The sequence below is a fragment of the Echeneis naucrates genome, chromosome 2, assembly GCF_900963305.1.
Source record: "Echeneis naucrates chromosome 2, fEcheNa1.1, whole genome shotgun sequence".
Classification (NCBI taxonomy): domain Eukaryota; kingdom Metazoa; phylum Chordata; class Actinopteri; order Carangiformes; family Echeneidae; genus Echeneis; species Echeneis naucrates.
The window spans coordinates 2211817-2230049 of NC_042512.1; the positions used below are offsets into that span (position 1 = coordinate 2211817).

General features: G+C 42.8%; 14 non-coding genes across 14 annotated transcripts; 4 read left to right on the top strand and 10 right to left on the bottom strand.

Annotated features, from left to right (window-relative positions):
* Window positions 1–205: 205 nt before the first annotated feature.
* Window positions 206–278, top strand: trnar-ccu (transfer RNA arginine (anticodon CCU)). Its single transcript has one exon. It is a non-coding gene; the product is annotated as a tRNA-Arg (tRNA).
* Window positions 279–1073: 795 nt separating this feature from the next.
* Window positions 1074–1145, bottom strand: trnap-agg (transfer RNA proline (anticodon AGG)). Its single transcript has one exon. It is a non-coding gene; the product is annotated as a tRNA-Pro (tRNA).
* Window positions 1146–2541: 1396 nt separating this feature from the next.
* Window positions 2542–2635, bottom strand: trnai-uau (transfer RNA isoleucine (anticodon UAU)). The gene is made up of 2 exons: window positions 2598–2635; window positions 2542–2577 (listed from the first exon to the last, which is right to left on the bottom strand). It is a non-coding gene; the product is annotated as a tRNA-Ile (tRNA).
* A 336-nt stretch (window positions 2636–2971) lies between these two features.
* Window positions 2972–3043, bottom strand: trnaa-ugc (transfer RNA alanine (anticodon UGC)). Its single transcript has one exon. It is a non-coding gene; the product is annotated as a tRNA-Ala (tRNA).
* A 406-nt stretch (window positions 3044–3449) lies between these two features.
* On the top strand, window positions 3450–3531 carry trnas-cga (transfer RNA serine (anticodon CGA)). Its single transcript has one exon. It is a non-coding gene; the product is annotated as a tRNA-Ser (tRNA).
* A 1152-nt stretch (window positions 3532–4683) lies between these two features.
* Window positions 4684–4755, bottom strand: trnad-guc (transfer RNA aspartic acid (anticodon GUC)). Its single transcript has one exon. It is a non-coding gene; the product is annotated as a tRNA-Asp (tRNA).
* Window positions 4756–5589: 834 nt separating this feature from the next.
* On the bottom strand, window positions 5590–5780 carry LOC115058391 (U2 spliceosomal RNA). Its single transcript, XR_003842068.1, has one exon. It is a non-coding gene; the product is annotated as a U2 spliceosomal RNA (small nuclear RNA).
* Window positions 5781–6572: 792 nt separating this feature from the next.
* Window positions 6573–6660, top strand: trnay-gua (transfer RNA tyrosine (anticodon GUA)). The gene is given in 2 exon segments: window positions 6573–6609; window positions 6625–6660. It is a non-coding gene; the product is annotated as a tRNA-Tyr (tRNA).
* Window positions 6661–7323: 663 nt separating this feature from the next.
* trnal-uag (transfer RNA leucine (anticodon UAG)) lies at window positions 7324–7405 on the bottom strand. The gene has a single exon. It is a non-coding gene; the product is annotated as a tRNA-Leu (tRNA).
* A 3008-nt stretch (window positions 7406–10413) lies between these two features.
* trnai-aau (transfer RNA isoleucine (anticodon AAU)) lies at window positions 10414–10487 on the bottom strand. Its single transcript has one exon. It is a non-coding gene; the product is annotated as a tRNA-Ile (tRNA).
* A 263-nt stretch (window positions 10488–10750) lies between these two features.
* trnat-agu (transfer RNA threonine (anticodon AGU)) lies at window positions 10751–10824 on the bottom strand. The gene has a single exon. It is a non-coding gene; the product is annotated as a tRNA-Thr (tRNA).
* Window positions 10825–11895: 1071 nt separating this feature from the next.
* trnaw-cca (transfer RNA tryptophan (anticodon CCA)) lies at window positions 11896–11967 on the bottom strand. Its single transcript has one exon. It is a non-coding gene; the product is annotated as a tRNA-Trp (tRNA).
* Window positions 11968–12432: 465 nt separating this feature from the next.
* trnap-cgg (transfer RNA proline (anticodon CGG)) lies at window positions 12433–12504 on the bottom strand. The gene has a single exon. It is a non-coding gene; the product is annotated as a tRNA-Pro (tRNA).
* Window positions 12505–14733: 2229 nt separating this feature from the next.
* Window positions 14734–14807, top strand: trnat-cgu (transfer RNA threonine (anticodon CGU)). The gene has a single exon. It is a non-coding gene; the product is annotated as a tRNA-Thr (tRNA).
* The last annotated feature ends 3426 nt before the right edge of the window (window positions 14808–18233 follow it).

Here is an 18233-nt window from a genome sequence, read left to right on the forward strand (position 1 = left end):
TAACCCTTCCTTACACGTGCAAATGTGATAACCATTAAATGACCTGTAGCACTGTAGCACATTGTTTATTATAACCAATAACCAATGTAGAGGAAAAGGACAGCACAGCTGTAAACTGAATGTCATTCTCACACGACATGTTGATGTTCGCACAGTTGTGTTGTCCTTTTCCTCTACATTGGTTTCACCAAAAACATCAATATGTGCCCCAGTGGCCTAATGGATAAGGCACTGGCCTCCTAAGCCAGGGATTGTGGGTTCGAGTCCCATCTGAGGTGGTTTACAGCAGAGTGGCGCAGCGGAAGCGTGCTGGGCCCATAACCCAGAGGTCGATGGATCAAAACCATCCTCTGCTAACAGCCTTTTAGCAACAGCTAGCTGTTCACGATCCAATGTTCGTCGTTTCCTGTAAATCAGTGCTGCTTGAAAAACTCCTGACATTTTCCAGCTGAAGTCATGTCTCATAATGTAAAGGAACATTCAGTGTGTGCTCATGTTTATCTTTCTGCGTTCTCCCCCTTGATGCGTGGGTTCAAATCCCACCTCTGACAGAAGCTGCTTTTCCTTTCCCGGTCAGGGAAAAGTTCCTAGCCACTAGACCATCAGGGAGTGTGTGGACGCTAAATGTTGTAGTGTGTGAGATTTTTGATGACTGAAAAGTTCTCTCCCTCAGAACATTTTAAATGCATTTTAATTTTGTGTTTAGCAGAAGGAAATTTGGTGACCACTTTTCACAGGTGACAAAAATTGTTAAGAATCATAACAGTGAGGCATTTATGATTGCAACATGGCATGACATTCATCGAACTCCAATACAACTCCAATACCAGTTAGTCAGAAAAATATGATGAGCCAAGTCCACTGTGACAAATAGGACAAAGGATTTTCTTTAGCATAAAATAAACTGTCACATTAATGTCCTGAATGTGCTGTGTGTAAATAATGAGGTTCATCAAAACAAAGTCAGAACCAGAGCTCAGGCTGTTGGTACACAAACAAAGAAAGAAACAACCAGACAGCAAACCTCACACAGCTCCATAGTGTAACTAACCCCTAACCCTTATTGACTGAAAGGGCTCGTCCGGGATTTGAACCCAGGACCTCTCGCACCCTAAGCGAGAAGCATACCCCTAGACCAACGAGCCATGAGGAGGAGCAGTCTTTCGTCCCTTTGATGTCATTAGAACCTTTGTGACATCACAGAATCAGCATCTCCTTTGATGGTGACGAATGGTGATGAAACATTTGTGGCGTTTTTTTTTTTTTGTTTTTTTTTTCATTATTTACACACAGCACATTCATGTGACAGTTAATGTGACAGTTTATTATATGCTAAAGAAACTTTGGTAAGAGTCATGATGGTCAGCCACATATGTTGGGGGAATTTTCAGATCCAAAATACATCCCTGTACATCAGAGTGGTGCTGCTACGGAGTGTTGCATCAGTGGCCACCATCACTTCAAGTAACCCAAATGGGAAAGATCCTTATTGACAGCATTGCTGCGCTTTGCTACATCTGAACTAAAGATACAAATAAAATAATCTAAATTGGCTTTTATTTTGAAATGCTTGTATGGTGTGACTGCTTTTCTGCAGCTCAGAGCATCAAGGAGTTGAAACGCAGCATAATGATAAAAATCAACAACCCACCATCGATATATTGTGATGGTGTGAACAACATGTGAGCAGGAGAGCAGCTGCTTAAGTTTATGATCTGTTCAGGTAACAGTCAAAGCTCCATACACAACAACAGTCCTGCTTCTGTTTACCAAAAGGCTCCAAAGTCCACCCAGAGACCTGCTGTGTTTAGTTCACTTGTTGCTGTAATCTCCAACGCTCTACCATTTGAGCTAAATCCCCAGCCGTCAGCACATGTTCTGTAAATGAACCCAAAGTGGTACCGCGATGCATATACTGATCTTTATTTGCATGTGCACAGTGTGATCACATATATTGTGAAAGTATCTCCAGGAGTAAAATGATTAAATCACAACCTCAATCTCAATTGACAAAGTTTGTCGTATTTGAAGATGACATCATTACAATAGTAACAATGCCATACTGAAGCTGCACTAGCTGAAGAGGGAAGATCTTCAGTACAGTATTAACCTTGCTTGTTTTAACTCCCAGCAGTTTTCCTTAGCAGTGGAAGTAAAGCAAATTTCAAATGTTGTTTTCGTGCCGAGTACCCAGTCTGCCTCCTTCGATCTATTCACTTTTTTTTTCCAAAGCTTAGCTTGCATGCCAGCCCAGGGGAATTAGCTCAAATGGTAGAGCGCTCGCTTAGCATGTGAGAGGTTGTGGGGCTCATCTGCATAGCAGTGAAAATTTGTTCCAGTTTTGCTTGCAGTTGTTGCTTCTGTCGGCAGAACTCAAAGGTATCTGGCATGACTATGTTTGTGTTTTGAGCTTCATTAACAGTGTGTACTCTGTGGTGGAGGTCATGCGAAAAAGTGGGAGGAGTCTTTTATGTCATGGTGGCATGAGAGAATGTTTTTTTTTCAACAAGATACCAACTTTCTTCCAAAAGCTCAATCAGCTGCTCCAGGTGAGGCTTGAACTCACAACCTCGGCATCACTCTGCAGGTTACTGTCATATAAGTACCGCGCGCTAACCGATTGCGCCACTGGAGCCTGTGATGTGTTTTTCCTGACACGTTCTGTGAAACAAACTCTTCCACCAGAAATGGCTCAGTTGGGAGAACGTTGGACTGAAAATCTAAAGGTCCATGTAAACAGCCCTTTTTATGTGGACATGCACAGAGCCTGCTGAGGAAAGCCTGGGTGGACAAAACACGTTGATAACCACCATCGTGATACTCGTTATCTCTGGTTGGAGCTTTCGACTTTGTCGAGCCAGCTCAGCCAAACAAAGCCCGGCTCTGTTGAGCTTCCTTCATCAGATACTCCTCTGCTCTCATCGTAAAAATATAAGTTTTAGACAAGATAAGTACTTCCTGTGTTCCATGCTGGAGATGCCAGGGATTGAACCCGGGGCCTCATACATGCAAAGCATGCGCTCTCCCACTGAGCTACATCCCCTGCATGGTGTGGTAGCTTTAGCAGTTTTTTTCCAGACTATAGGAAGAAGAGGAGACAGCGATACAGAAGAAACAGGTCACCATCCTACAGAAGATCACCAAACTGCTCGTACAACCACAGGAGGATTCCGTGCAGATGCCTCGAGAGATTCCTTGACAGGTTGTATGCACAGGCGTATGAGGATATGATGTGACTTAAAGCACAACAAAGATCTTTCCCAGAAGGCCCTCAGACAAAGAAGCTGGGTAACAGCACAGACTGTCAGGAGTGGTATTTGAACCCTCAATTCCAGAGGAGACTGTCACCTGAACACAGCACCTTCAAAAGTCCACAGCACTCTGCTCAGCTTTTTTAGTTTTTTTTTTGTTTTATTTTGTGTATTTCTACTTTTCTTGCGGCTCATGTAGTTGTTGTGGCCGAGTGGTTAAGGCGATGGACTCGAAATCCATTGGGGTTCTCCCGCGCACGTTCAAATCCTGTCAACAACGGTTGTTTTTTTTCGTGGACCAAGTTTCCCACTTAGAGAGCTACAGAGCACGTTGGAGAATGTCTGTAATTGGCACGGCATTAAAATATGGGAGAGCTGAGTGATGTTGTTAGGACTCATCTAAGAAGATCAGAGCACTGACTGGTGCTCAGTTTTCATTATCAAGGTCAATATAGCGACACACTTTTAGTTCCACTTTTCGGGGGAGAACTGCAACACTGCAACAGTGTTTCTGCAAACAAGGCGAGAGAGGAAGCCTGACAAAAAATTTCAGATCATGGAAATTGATATAGACGATATAATGTATCATTATATAACTTTAATTCCCTCCCTGACATTGTCTCACAATGAAGAATACATGGAAATCACTTAGATTAGGGCAGGGGTCGGCAACCTGTGGCCACATGGGCCCTTTCAGCCCCCTGCTGTGGCTCCAGAGGAAAAGCTTATTTTGGATAAAAATACAAATAAAAATAACAATTAATGGTCAATTAATCTTTATCAAACTTGACATACAGCTGGTTGTTCTGTGAAGTTTTATAAAAAGCCCAAAAAGAAGTTCATATAGGCCGGTTAGCTCAGTTGGTTAGAGCGTGGTGCTAATCACGCCAAGGTGGGAAAAAGAGTTGGATCGTTTTAATTGACAATTTCTGTATTACATCAGAGGCCCTTTGTGGTGCATATACTTATCTTTATTTGCATTTGTATCTGTATACACACTGAAATCCTCCACAAACTGAAGGACTCTCCACCTGGAGCAGAGGACCAGAGTCTGTGATCTGACTTCATTCATTCTAACATTAGAAAAAAGCTGCAGATGATTATATTAATTTCTGTGTTTATATTCAACAATGTATTTGAATTGAAGTTGATATCTTTCTATAATAATCCATCATGGACCGCTGGACACTTTGATATCAGTAAATCCACCGTGTTTTAAAGAAGTTCAGAGTGTTTCAGAGTTTCTGACATGATACAGACAGACAGAGAGAGAAGAGTCCCGACACTTCCTGATCTCGCCGCGGGGTGGTCACGTGGTTCATGTCAGCCCGCTGAGCTGACCGGAAGAGAGCTACAACGGAGTTGTAGTGTGGCCATTTTGTTTACTTCTATCACTCTGGTTAATAACATATTATAGAAAAACACACGTGCTCTCCCCGTCGGGGAATCGAACCCCGGTCTTCCGCGTGACAGGCGGAGATACTGTCCACTATACTAACGAGGAGCTGTGAAGAGACTTTTAGTGTGTGATGTAAACATGACAACCACTACACTATAGAAACTGCACTCATTCATTTGAAGCGACCGTGAGAGAGTGACGTATCCATCCGTGTAGCGTGGGAGATCAATGAAAGGCAGGAAATGCCTTTGATCTCCAGTGACGTCACACAGTCTCGTTGTGGAGTTGTGCATCAGTGAAACATTCATTCATACACGAGGACATCACGTATATTGTTGGAATAGAAAATCTTATTTTTTCTGTGTGTGCTCCTGAGAAAGAGGCTCAAATCCAAACCCAGGAGACAGAAGTTGAGTGAGTCAGTGAGGAAGAAGCTGCTCGTTCTCCTTCAACAGTTTGATCTGAGGAAAAGTCACTTCCTCTTTTCAGGAATCAACTTCTACCATCTGTCCACTAGATGGAGATAACTGAGCATCAACTGAGAACTGAGTTCTTCATCATCTGGAAACAGACAGCATTGTTTTCTTCAGCTGGAGCTCTTTGTTCAAATCTACATTGAGATTCAGAGCCAAATGTTTTTCCTTTCCTGGATTTACTTCATCATTTCAGTCACTCTGGATTCAGCTGACAAATGCAAAATACAACCAACATTTGAAAGATGACGTGTTGAAACAAAACTTTATTGATTCAGTCTGGTCAGCAGAATATAACCTGATGAAATCAGCAACATTAAACTGATGTTTCTACATGAATGCATCACTGATTGTAAAACCATAAACTGAACATGAACACTCTGTACACTCAGCGTTACACACATGAAGACAACATCATGTGTTTAAGGTGATGTTGAGCTGAACAGGACTTGTATTGAACACACAGAGGGAGTGCACCGTTCCTGGAGATACTGCAATACCAGGTCGATGCGTGGAGTGGACGGAGCAAGCCCCTATTCCATCTCCCTGTTCCAAAAATCTATTTAATATATGGTCCCCGGGTAGGGGACGTATCAGATATTAAACTGATAAGAACAGATACTACACTTGATCTTAGCCAAAAGGCCGAGAAGCGATACCGCTCAGCTGTCGGAGGTAACGGAGTGTTTCTCCGCACCGACCCGCTCAGTGAGGGGTCAGAGTCGGCTTCAGTAACAACATCACTCCGAGAGAGAGACACAAACAGAAGACATGAAGAAACGAAGGAGGGATCAGAAAACAACCACAGACATGTTATTTTCACAAAGTTACGTTGTAGAGCAAAGAAAACGTCTCTTCTTGGTCACCTGTAAAACTTCATATCTATGTCAATTTACCAGCTGAATATTATTGTGAAAACATCAGTTTGTCCTCTCATGTGATTGGCCTCATGGTGTGTCCATCAAAATAACCCCCCTGTCTGAAATAAAATCAAATGGTGATGTGTGTCAACTATCTGAGGTTTAAATAGTGTAACTACAGCTGCTGGTCATTAAGTCTCTGTGGGGCAATGAGCCAGTGTGTTTGGCTGCTAACTGAAAGGATGGTGGACAGGAACCTGCAGAGAGATGCTGAGGTTGTGAGTTCAAGCCTCAGCTGGAGCATCTGGCAGTCTGTGGATTACTCCTGGAATGAACTTAATAAACTTTGCACCAGAGTGTAGCAAAAAAAAAAAATAAATTCTGTGATGTGTGCACACTGTTAATGAAGCTCCAAAGACAATCATGGCCATGCCAGATAACTTTGAGTTCTGCCAACAGAAGAAAGAACCCAACTGGGCATTATAATGAAACTACTTGTGCTAACTCAGACGTGGCTGGATTTGTGAAGTAATGTCAAATCTGTAAATATTAGTCAAAGAAGACAAGAAGACAACAGCACTAATGTCTCCCTTCGATAGCTCAGTTGGTAGAGCGGAGGACTGTAGTGGTTCATCATTGAAATCCTTAGGTCGGTGGTTCAAATCCGGCTTGAAGGAGACCATTTTTTTCATCGGCCTCATCCAGCACAGTGATGAGTCTGCCTACAGACAGCAGGTGGACAGACCGGTCGTCTGGTTTGGTCAGAACCACCTGGAGCTAAATCTGAAGACTGTGGTTTTCAGGACACTTGTTATTTTAATCAAATTATGTACTAGACCGTAACTTCATTGTGAAGTTTTGACGTGAGTTAAAAAAAGAGGCCAAAACATTAGAGAACTTCATTCTCTGTTTGTTTTACCACTGATCTACATCTTCTTTGGACCTTTACCGAACCACAGAGGCTCTGAGCTGCTGCAGCAGATGAAAAGAGGAACCATCTGATTCGAACCTGCGTGGGGAAACCCCAATGGATTTCTAGTCCATCGCCTTAACCACTCGGCCACAACAACCATGCGCAGCTGTGACTCAACATTTTCCAGCCTGGATGGTTTTCAACTCAAAGGACAGGGCACCTTCTTGTTGCGAGGAAGTGATTTGCAGTGATATTTTTTTTGCCATGGCAGACGGTCTATGATGTCAGATTATTTTATTTGTATCTTTAGCTCAGATGTTGGTCCCCACTTCAGTAACTCAAAGTGATGGTAGCCACTGGTGGAACACTATATTCATAAGAGCTTTAGATTTAAACACTTCAAGATTATACTGTAGAGTGCAAAGCTTGGCAGTGGTGGGATTCGAACCCACGCCTCTGAAGAGACTGGAGCCTAAATCCAGCGCCTTGGACCGCTCGGCCACACTACCACATGTCATGCCTACCTTGCCTGCAATAATGCCACATGTTTCTGACCCCTGAAAGTTGCATCGAAATGTTTGGAGCAGAGAATGGCAGAAAGATGTCCTTGAAACGTCCTGGACACACAAACAATCAGCATGCAGCATCCAACCTCACAAACTCTCAAGTCCAGCTTCTTTGTATCTTGGTGTATAGTGATGGGATGGTTCTATATTCCCACAGAACATCCCTGGGAACCCGGACACACACCTTCTCCAAAGTTTTGTGGAAGAGGTGAAACCAAACCAGAAACTATCCAGCAAAAACAGCTGAGTAGAGTGCTGTGGATTTGAGCCGGTAACAGGCTGAATGATTTCAATGCAGATAAAGGTTGTGTATGTTGGCTGGTTGAAGCAGCCTGTGTTGAAATCCCAGCAGTTCCTTGTTGCTAAAGTCAGATGTTGTAGAAACAAACTATTTTTGGGTTTTCATCAGCTGTAGGTTACAAAGATCAATATTACAGATTTGACGGACAACATTCTCCGTGTTTTCCTGTTAATCAGTGCTGCTGAAAAAGTCATGTCTCATGATGGGACATCCAGTGTGTATAAACAGCAGAGGATGGTTTCGATCCATTGACCTCTGGGTTATGGGCCCAGCACGCTTCCTCTGCACCACTCTGCTCACTGCATTGAGGTCACAGTGTCCTCTGGAGTTTTGTGTAATTTTTAACCACCACATCCACTTTCTCTCAAGGTGGATTGTACAAAAGGAAGTCGTCTGTGTTTCATAATTGAAATGATCAGTATTGTATTCTAAGAAGATGTTGTTGTCTTTGTCAGTCAGCACTGCCCCAACAAGTAGCACTTACTGAATTCAACAGTCAAGTTAGTGCTCAAGTTAAGGTAACATTTGTGACTTTCAAACTACTTCCTTATTCCCCACCCCCCATATCACTGATAATACCTGCTGTCCTGGTGATTGAAGAAAGGAAGGAATGTCATTCCTACGCAGATTCCACAGAGATGGGATTCGAGTTTATACGCTGCAGCTCAGCTAGCTCTGAGCAGAGTGGCGCAGCGGAAGCGTGCTGGGCCCATAACCCAGAGGTCGATGGATCGAAACCATCCTCTGCTAATGGTGTTTTAGCAACAGCTAGCTGTTCATTATCCAAACTTTGTTATATGTGAAGATGACATCGTTACATTTGTAATTGAAAGGCATCAAAGGCATTTCCTGTCTTTCATTGATCTCCAACGCTACACAGATGAATACGTCACATTCTTGTTCATATTTGCTTCAAATGGTTGAGTGCACGCGCACAAAGATGCACAGAAGTGTCCCTGGACTGATCATTGTAACTTTGTGTTATTGTTGTATCTGGTAAGTTAAGGACCATAAACTTTCTATAAAAGTGGATGAGCAGGTTAAAAAGTACTGAGACTTCCACCTGCAGTCTATCTAATGACCACCAGGGGGCGGCTCCACTCTGTGACACAATTATCGATGTGATCAGCTGTTTACTGAAAGGCTGTGAAGCCCACCAGAGACCTGCTGTGTTTAGTTCACTTGTTGCTGTGTGTAGTTGGAACAGCAGGCTGCAACATCATGTCTCTGTGGGGCAATCGGTCAGCGTGTTCAGCTGTTCACTGAAAGGATGGTGGTTTGAGTCCACCCATGGAAGTGGTTTGTCTTATCCACTGGAATTATAGTGGACATGTGGAACCCCAAGATTTGATCTGGAGAAGGTGTATGACCGGGTTCACAGGGATGTTCTGGAGTATGGAGCCATCCCATCACTATATGACAATAAGCTTCCCTTTCCCCGAGACAACTACAGGGTGTAACAGATGTACAGCTGTGGTGAGGACGGGTTACAGGCCTGTAGCTGGAGGACTTTGACACCATCGGCCTGAGATCTACAGGATTTCAGGATTGTGGCTGAGCTGCTCACAGGGCCTGTTTCTGCAAACAGAAAATCACCGCACCTCCACTGATGTGATTCAGTTTTCAATTCCTCTGATTCCTCAATCAACTGTTAGTAGAAACTGTGGCACCTTTGGCATTTCCTACAAGCTTTTTATCTCTCATATCAGCATGCATGGTATAAAAGGTATTCATGTGGGAGACCTAGAATCCATCATGTGTTCAACTGAGAACTCAGTCGTCACACTCAACTGATGTTGAATGCAGGATCCAAAGGAATGGAGGCAACTGGCAGTGGTGGGATTCAAACCCACGCCTCCGAAGGGAGTGGAGCCTTAATCAGGCACCTTGGACACTTCAGAATGGGAATGACACCCATGTCATATTAGTACAAATAAGTACTTCCTGTGCTTGTTTAGCAATGCTGGGGATTGCACCAAAGGACTCATACATGGAAAGCACACATTCTACCACTGAGCTACATTCCCTGTATGGTGTGGCAGATGAGATGATTGGATATCCTTCTTTCTGCTCTGAAAATAAAAGTCAAAATTATTTTAATAAGAGTTTGGTCTAGACCTGCTCTATATGTACTTGACGTAACTTCATTCAAAAAAAGAGGCCGAAACATTAGGAGTTTGCCTTTAAGTGGACTTCAATGGCTGCTGTTTTGTCATCACATGTACACTTGTGTTCACTTCACTAATTTGGTAGGATGACTACACAGGATAAATTGCTCCAAGCTGAGTGGATAGTTGAGAGATCAGGGTGTTGCGCAAGATAAGTACTTCCTGTGCTTCATGATCAACGCTGAAGATGACGGGGATTGAACGCAGGGCCTCATACATGCAAAGCATCCACTCTACCACTGAGCTACATCCCCTGCATGGTGCACAATGCCAGCTGGAAACTAATCACTAAACTGTTACAAAGGAAATGATCAATCTGCAGTCTTTGCTCTGATCATTGTAACTTTGTATTATTGTTGTATCTGATAAGTTAAGCTGCACTTCTAATGACCACCAGGGGGCAGGTCCACTGGTTGGAAAAAGACTTCAGACTGCATTGAAGTCTATGGAGAGAACAACATCAAATCCTGAGATGCTGCTTGTGGCCAGTATGGGGATTGAACCCATGACCTTGGCGTTATTAGCACCACACTCTAACCAGCTGAGCTAACCGGCCTGTGTGAAAGCATTTTTTTTGGCTTATTTTTAACCAGCTGACAGCATTTGCTGTGAAATCATTCAGCCTGTTACCGGCTCAAGTCCACAGCACTGTCCTCAGCTGTTTTTGTTGGATAGTATCTGGTTTGGTTTAATTTCTTCCACAAAACATCAGGATGTTCCAAAGGGAGACATGAAGACTCTGCAGTTACCTGATTGGTCAGAGAGTTTTAATGGAACTCCTGCAGAAGAAGTTACATGAGTTCTCAACAACGTTAAAATAGGCACTGCTGGGATTTGAACGCAGGATTTCCTGTTTACTAGACAGGCGCTTTGACCAACTAAGCCACAGCACCACTCTGATGTACAAAAATGTACAGAGGATCTTAAAATATTCCAACATAAGTAGCTGACCATCATGACTCTTACCAAATTTTGCCTCCTGTGAAAAGCAGTCAATCACCAAATTTCTCCTGTTTACAAGACAGGTGCTTTGACCAGCTAAGCCACAGCACCACTCTGGAGCATTCTTTCCTCAAATGTTCCTAAACTTCTATTAAAGGCAGCATTATTGCAGCAGGCAGCACTCTACTGTGGAGGTCATGAGAAAAAAGTGGGAGGAGTCTTTGATCTCTGTGATGTCATTAGAACCTTTGTGACATCACAGAATCAGCATCTCCTTTGATGGTTACTGATGGAACAGGAAAAGGTCAGATCCTGATATAATCTTGTGAATCCACAAGTATGCCTTTCTTTGTTTGTGTACCAACAGCCTGAGCTCTGGTTCTGACTTGTGTGGTGTTTTGTATTGATGAACCTCATTATTTACACAAACAGCACAAGACACATTCCCCCTTCAGGAATTGAAATCCCAGTCTTCCACAAGACAGGTGGAGATCCTGTCCACATCGGGGTTTAGACAAAGGACATCCCTGGGTGGGCTTGAACCACCATCCTTTCAGATAACAGCCGAACACGCTGACCGATTGCACCACAGAGACATGTTGACCTTTCTGTGTTGCTGTGTTTCTGTTGATGGTGAACTCAAAGGTCGTCAAAGTTGTCAAATGGTATTGTCGTGGAGACGTGGAAGGTCGAAGGGTTTTTAAGATGATGTGGTCCTTTTGGCACCATCAGCCTGAGATCTACAGTGTTCATTGGATCGGTTTGCAGCTGAGCTATATGACAGCCTGCAACCACAAAGGCAGCTCGTCAACTTGGAGAGCAGCAGCTTTGATCTTACAGGGATTTGAAGTCGTCATCTTGTGCCTTCAGATGTGCAGTCAGAGATGCTAAGATAGTCCAATAGTCCTCCTGAAATTCTGAATTTGTCTGTGATGTGAAGAAATGAAATGGATCATCAGAAAAACACTTCCTGCTGCACCACAGAGTATGTGAGCGTTTACCAAAAGTGCAAACAGATGATCTGACCCTGACGTGAGTCGAACACGCAACCTTCTGATCTGGAGTCAGATGCGCTACCATTGCGCCACAGAGTCACACCAAGGATTAACAGTTCAACTCACAACCAGTCTGTGTGAGGCCCCAGGTTCAATCCCCGCCATCTTCAGCATTGATAATGAAGCACAGGAAGTACAGGAAGTAGGAGCCTCTTTCTCAGAGCACACACAGAAAAAATAAGATTTTCTATTCCAACAATATACGTGATGTCCTCGCGTATGAATGAATGTTTCACTGATGCAGATTTTTACAGAACAACATCAACAACTCATAACTCCACAACGAGACTGTGTGACGTCACTGGAGATCAAAGGCATTTCCTGTCTTTCATTGATCTCCAACGCGACACAGATGCATATGTCTTAAGCTTAAGCAAGTTTTGCAATTTAAAAATGAATAAGTCTAGACTAATCCAGTCACTAGCACTGTTGTTATGTTCTAATATGTCTGTGATTCCACCTTAAACATTATTGTATGATAAATGTGCTATGCAACATGACAACGGGCTCGTCCGGGATTTGAACCCGGGACCTCTCGCACCCGAAGCGAGAATCATACCCCTAGACCAACGAGCCATTGACAGCAGGATATTTATGGCATTTAAAATGTAGTCAAACGTTTTCTGAGCATTGATCATACACTACAACATTTAGTATCCTTCCTAACCTATTCTCGCTTCGGGTGCAAGAGGTCCCGGGTTCACTACACACTCCCTGATGGTCTAGTGGCTAGGATTAGCTGCTCTCGCTGCCAGAGCCTGGGTTCGATTCCCGGTCAGGCAAGAAAGTTTTAACAGATATTGATAACGGTATCGGGGAAAATTTTCATATCGGTGCATCAGTAGTTTGAAGGGATGTGTGAGTCTGAAGAGCTGCTGTCTGTCTGCTGAATGTGCCTCTTCCCTATAACGCTGAACAGGGTAACAATATTAAGCACAGCTGCATATTCTTGAGTGAGTACTCGAGTGAGGTGCAAGCTCAGGTTTTTCTGACCTACATTTCCAATATTCTCCCTCCTCTTTCAACCACACCATGAAATATTGTGAGGTTGGATGCATCACGCTGACTGGTTGTGTGTCCAAAAGGCTGTCAAACACATCTTTCTTCCATTTTCTCCTCCAAACATTTGTACACAGTTTTACACAGTTCGAGTCCTGCCAACAACGGTTAAAACATAATTTTGATGAAAATATGCTTCCCACTATACCACCACTGCATGTGGCTGGATCAGCTCTCACTGCTGCAGCCCGGGTTTGATTTTCGGTCAGGGGAAAATGGCTTTAGTTCATGAGAAATACAGGTCATTGACAAAACTCCCTAGCTAAAGCTCATAAAGCTGCTAAAGCTACCAGACCATGCAGGGGATGTAGCTCAGTGGGAGAGCGTGTGTTTTGCATGTATGAGGTCCTGGGTTCAATCTGCAGCACTGCTAATGAAGCACAGGAAGTACTTATCTTGTCTAACACTCTGATCTCTCAGTTATCCACTCAGCATAGTCATCCCACCAAAAATTAAATGAATTCTAATCTTTATTTTCATCATTTCATATGTTTTGCTGCGTTTCAACTCCTTAACACTTTGAGCAACAGAAAGAACAAGAGCAGTCGCGCCAAAAAAGCATTTCAAAGTAAAAGCCATTTTAGATTATTTTATTTGTATCTTGAGCTCAGATGTAGCAAAGCGCAACAATGCTGTGAATAAGGATCTTTCAACAGGTTTCAATGATCATTCAATATGGACCTAAAGTCAGAAGTTCACGAATTGAACCCGGGCCTCTGGCATGGGAGGCGAGAATTCTACCACTGAACCACCAATGCTGACTGCATAGACAAACCCACCTCCAATATGATGGCAATGCAGAGCAGAGCGTAGTCAATTCAGACGTCCTTGTCAACAGCGTTTGCTAATTTATTCCATTAAGTCAAGTCAAAATTGATTTAAATCATAACACAAATGCCAGGTTTGTTCGTTCATGTAATCCAAGAGCATTCCCATACCGGGAGTCGAACCCGGGCGAAAACCAGGAATCCTGACCGCTAGACCATATGGGACATGTATACTTAGAATTGGCAAGCCAGGATGCAGACTCCGCCCACTGTGAGCCCCTCAGCCCCAGAATGCTGGAGAAACAGGAAGGAGGAACGCCCTCTACCAACAGTGGCAAACAGCTGTCTGAGTGAAAAACCTCCCCTTGATGCTGTTGATGATGTAAAGTCAAATGTTGTTGAAATAAACTACTTTTGGGTTTTCATCAGCTGGAGGTCACAGTGAGCAATATTAATAGAAATAAACACTTGAAATATGTCACTGTGTGTAACGATGTCATAAAATATATAATTTTTACTTTCTGAATGGAATAAAATGAATCAAAAAGTGGTTGAATATATTTATCTTATAGCGTTTTGAAGGAATGAAATAGTTCTGTTTTATCCCTTTTACAGTGATTAGTAATCTGTCACTGATTCCATTTTAAAGTAACTTCCCCAACACTGTACGACGGTGCTGACTGCTGCAATAATGCTGCCTTTAATAGAAGTTTAGGAACATTTGATGAAAGAATACATTTTGATGATGATTGGAAATGTCTGTTTATTGTTTATCACTTGTCAGGATCCCCGTTAGCTGTCACTGAGGCAGCAGCTACTCTTCCTGGGGTCCAAATGAAAACGCACATCTGCAGTCAAACAGGTTCAGGTAGACGCAGAGTCCTACATTAAAACAAACCACTTTACCATCAACCTCAGCTGCAGTATACACATTACACTTCCATCACCAGATCCTCTGTATATACATGTACTTCAGAGTGGTGCTGTGGCTTAGCTGGTCAAAGTACCTGTCTCGTAAACAGGAGATCCTGGGTTTGAATCACAGCAGTGCCTTGTTCATAATGTTAGATACTACAGATATAACAAGCTGGCAGTTGAAACTATTTGCCTCCAAAGAGACTTGAGCCTTAATCCAGTAGGTTGGACTGCTCGGCCGCTCTACCACCTTCACAGAAGGAATGACATGATGAGAAACCTCAAAGGTTTGGAGGAGAGAAGAGTATGTGACCATGACTGTCCTGTGAGCTTCATTCACAATATGGCATGTCCTCTACCACTGAGCTACATCCTCTTTGGACCTTTACTGAACCACAGAGGCTCTGAGCTACTGCAGCAGGTGAAAAGACAGAGGTTCCACCGGATCACTGGATTCAAAGTCCAGAGTGCTAACCATTACACCATGGAACCACAGGACTGTTAGTTGATCTTTATCAACGGCACTGGCTCTATTTATTAGAGCTATTTGTTGACTGACAAACACAACAGCAAGCTCTAACTCAGACAGCTACAATTATTCCTTTCTACATAAATGCTTTTCTTTGGGGTTGTCCTGCTCAGAAATTCAGTAAAAATTATGATGATTTGCAATTTTAAATAGATTTCTTCAGATCAGCTACAACAACACAACCCTGATCCCTAATCACTGCAGTTAACAGTCCTCTCACCATATGCTAACAGTCCTCATGAATTTAAGAGGATCGTTGTCTGTTCCTGATGGACTAAATGTGTTCTTCATTACAAACCATTACCAAGACCATTGAAACCGCCCGAACAAAGTAGGCAGGCAGCTGTGGGAGTGGTTTCATTCAGGTAGAAGATAAATTCAGGTAAAAGCCTGAAAGGGAGTCCATTGGACACGACTGGGAAGTTAATGCAAAGACTCTTGAGGAGAAGATCCTAAGTGAGGTAAAAATTAAAGCTTAATGTGACTTAATCAATTCAATTGCTCTCTTTTTCCACTTTCAGTGTTAATTGACAAAAACAACAGTAAATCTTGGAGCCATGTTTTCTTCAGATCTAACTCGGATCACTCCAATCAGAGACACTGATGAAGTCTTTGTGCATAAGTGCTTCTCTTTGGGGTTGTCCTGGATGGAAATTGGACAAAAAAAAAAAAACGAGGAATGCAATTCTGTCTTTTATTCAATCACCAGGACAACAAGTTTTATAATTTTATCAATTGGGGGTTAAGAAAGTAGTTTGAAAGTCAAAAATTGTACCTTAACTTGAGCACTGACTTGACTGTTGAATTCAGTAAGTGATACTTGTTGGAGCAGTGCTGACTGACAAAGACAACAACTTCTTCTTAGAATACAATACTGATCATTTCAAATAAAAAGACGGAAGACTTCCTGTTGTACAAGTGCTTCTCTTTGGGGTTGTCCTGGATGGAATTTGAACAAAAATTAATACATTTCGTCAGATCAGCTGAATTAATGCATTTGTCACCAACGTTTCCCCAACTGAAGCACAGACTTCTGTTCTGATAGCAGTAAGTGCTATTTGTTGGGGTAATGTTGGTGATTTCAGAGGTCAATCACAAGTCAGCAAGTTTTATCAATGATATGGAGGGTGGGGGGTTAAGAAAGTAGTTAGAAAGTCACAAATGTTACCTTAAAGGGCGTATTGCAGGTTAAGGACCACATTGAATCAATGTTTAAAAAAATAATATAGCAAATGTTTTGATAAAGTGTCTCATACTGATAATATCCGTATATTTGCTGCACACAAACAGGACTGATGGTCTTTTGTCCCTCAGCTGGAAAGTGAAGGAGCTAAAATGTCCACAGCAGAAGTCCTGCGGGGTTTTGTCACCGACAGACTCGCCGCCGCCTGCCGGGAGATCTTAGCGGCCGTGGACAGAATGGTAGCCGGATATGAGGAGGAGGCTTCGGGCTTCAGGCAGGAGATCGACCGGCAGAGGAGCCAGCTGGAGCTGCTGCAGCCCCGAGTCCTGATCCACAAAACGGGTCGGTTGTTTTTATGAGTGAGAAAGGCTGAGGACTGTATTTGGCAGATGTAGAATGAAGCAGCTGGAGGAATTACTGTGTTCATATTGTAGCTAATAAAGAGGATTCATTATTGAATCGTTTCCTCCAGATGTTCAGCAGCTGATGGTGAAAAAAGAGGTTCCTGCTGAGTTCACCTCCAGTCCGGATCCGGAGGATTCAGAGAGTCCAGTCCTTAAACAGGAACAGGAGGAGGACCAGGTACCAGGACTGGAGGAGACCAGGAACCCTGTGAGGCCGTTTCAGGAGAAGAGTGAGGATGAAGAGATGAATGAACCGGCCAGGAGCTGTGATCCACAGAGTCCTCTTCAACCAGATCCAGATCCAGAGGAAGAGGTCTCAGACTCCTCTGATACTGAAATCAGTGAGAATGATTCTAATGCAACCAGAGTGGCCCAGTTAGATGTGAAAATACATGAAGGTGATGCAAATGTTAGAAGATGTGACAGCAGTGAAAAACCATTCAGCTGCCCTGAGTGTGGGAAAACGTTTAAAAAAAAGTGGGATCTGAAGAGTCACAAGGTAGTCCACACAGAAGAGAGACTATTCTGCTGTGATGTTTGTGGGAAAAGGTTTAAACTACAGAACGCCCTTAAATCACACATGGTAGTCCACACAGGAGAGAGACCCTTCAGCTGTGATGTTTGTGGGAAAAGGTTTAAACTACAGAACGCCCTTAAATCACACATGGTAGTCCACACAGGAGAGAGACCCTTCAGCTGTGATGTTTGTGGGAAAAGGTTTAAACTACAGAACACCCTTAAATCACACATGGTAGTCCACACAGGAGAGAAACCCTTCAGCTGTGATGTTTGTGGGAAAAGGTTTAAACTACAGAAAATCCTTAAAGCACACATGGTAGTCCACACAGAAGAGAGACCCTTCAGCTGTGATATTTGTGGCAAAAAATTTAAACTAAGGCGAAACCTGAAATTTCACATGGAGGCCCATACAGAGGGGAAACCGTTTGGTTGTGACAAATGTTAAGAAGAGAAAGACCGAAGCAGGTGACTGCAGGATCTTTGCTGGTTGACCAAAAGTAAACTGTAACATGTTTGGTAATTTGTTTTTACTTTTGCTTTGTTGTTTTTTGTCCTCACTCAGTTGTGTTTGAGTCACTGACATATATACCAGAAAAAAAGGTTTTGTCAATGAATTTCAATAAAACGCATAAAAAATGTTGACTTTTGTTCTGCTAATTCATCTTTATAGAAACATGTGTTTTTGTTTTTTGTTTTTTTTATTTGCAATCAGAAATTATGTGACAATTTGTTGTATTATGCCTAAAATATGCTGTGATATGAAAATAATATAAACTGAAAATGGATTAAACCTGTAAGTTACTCACTTTATCAAAGTCATTTATCAGAACTAAACTGTGATCCATTGTAGTTTTGTGAAAATGAGCATTGAGCATTATTTTCTAAGTCATCGCTCAAAGTGAGACCTATGCTGTCGGTCTATCAACATA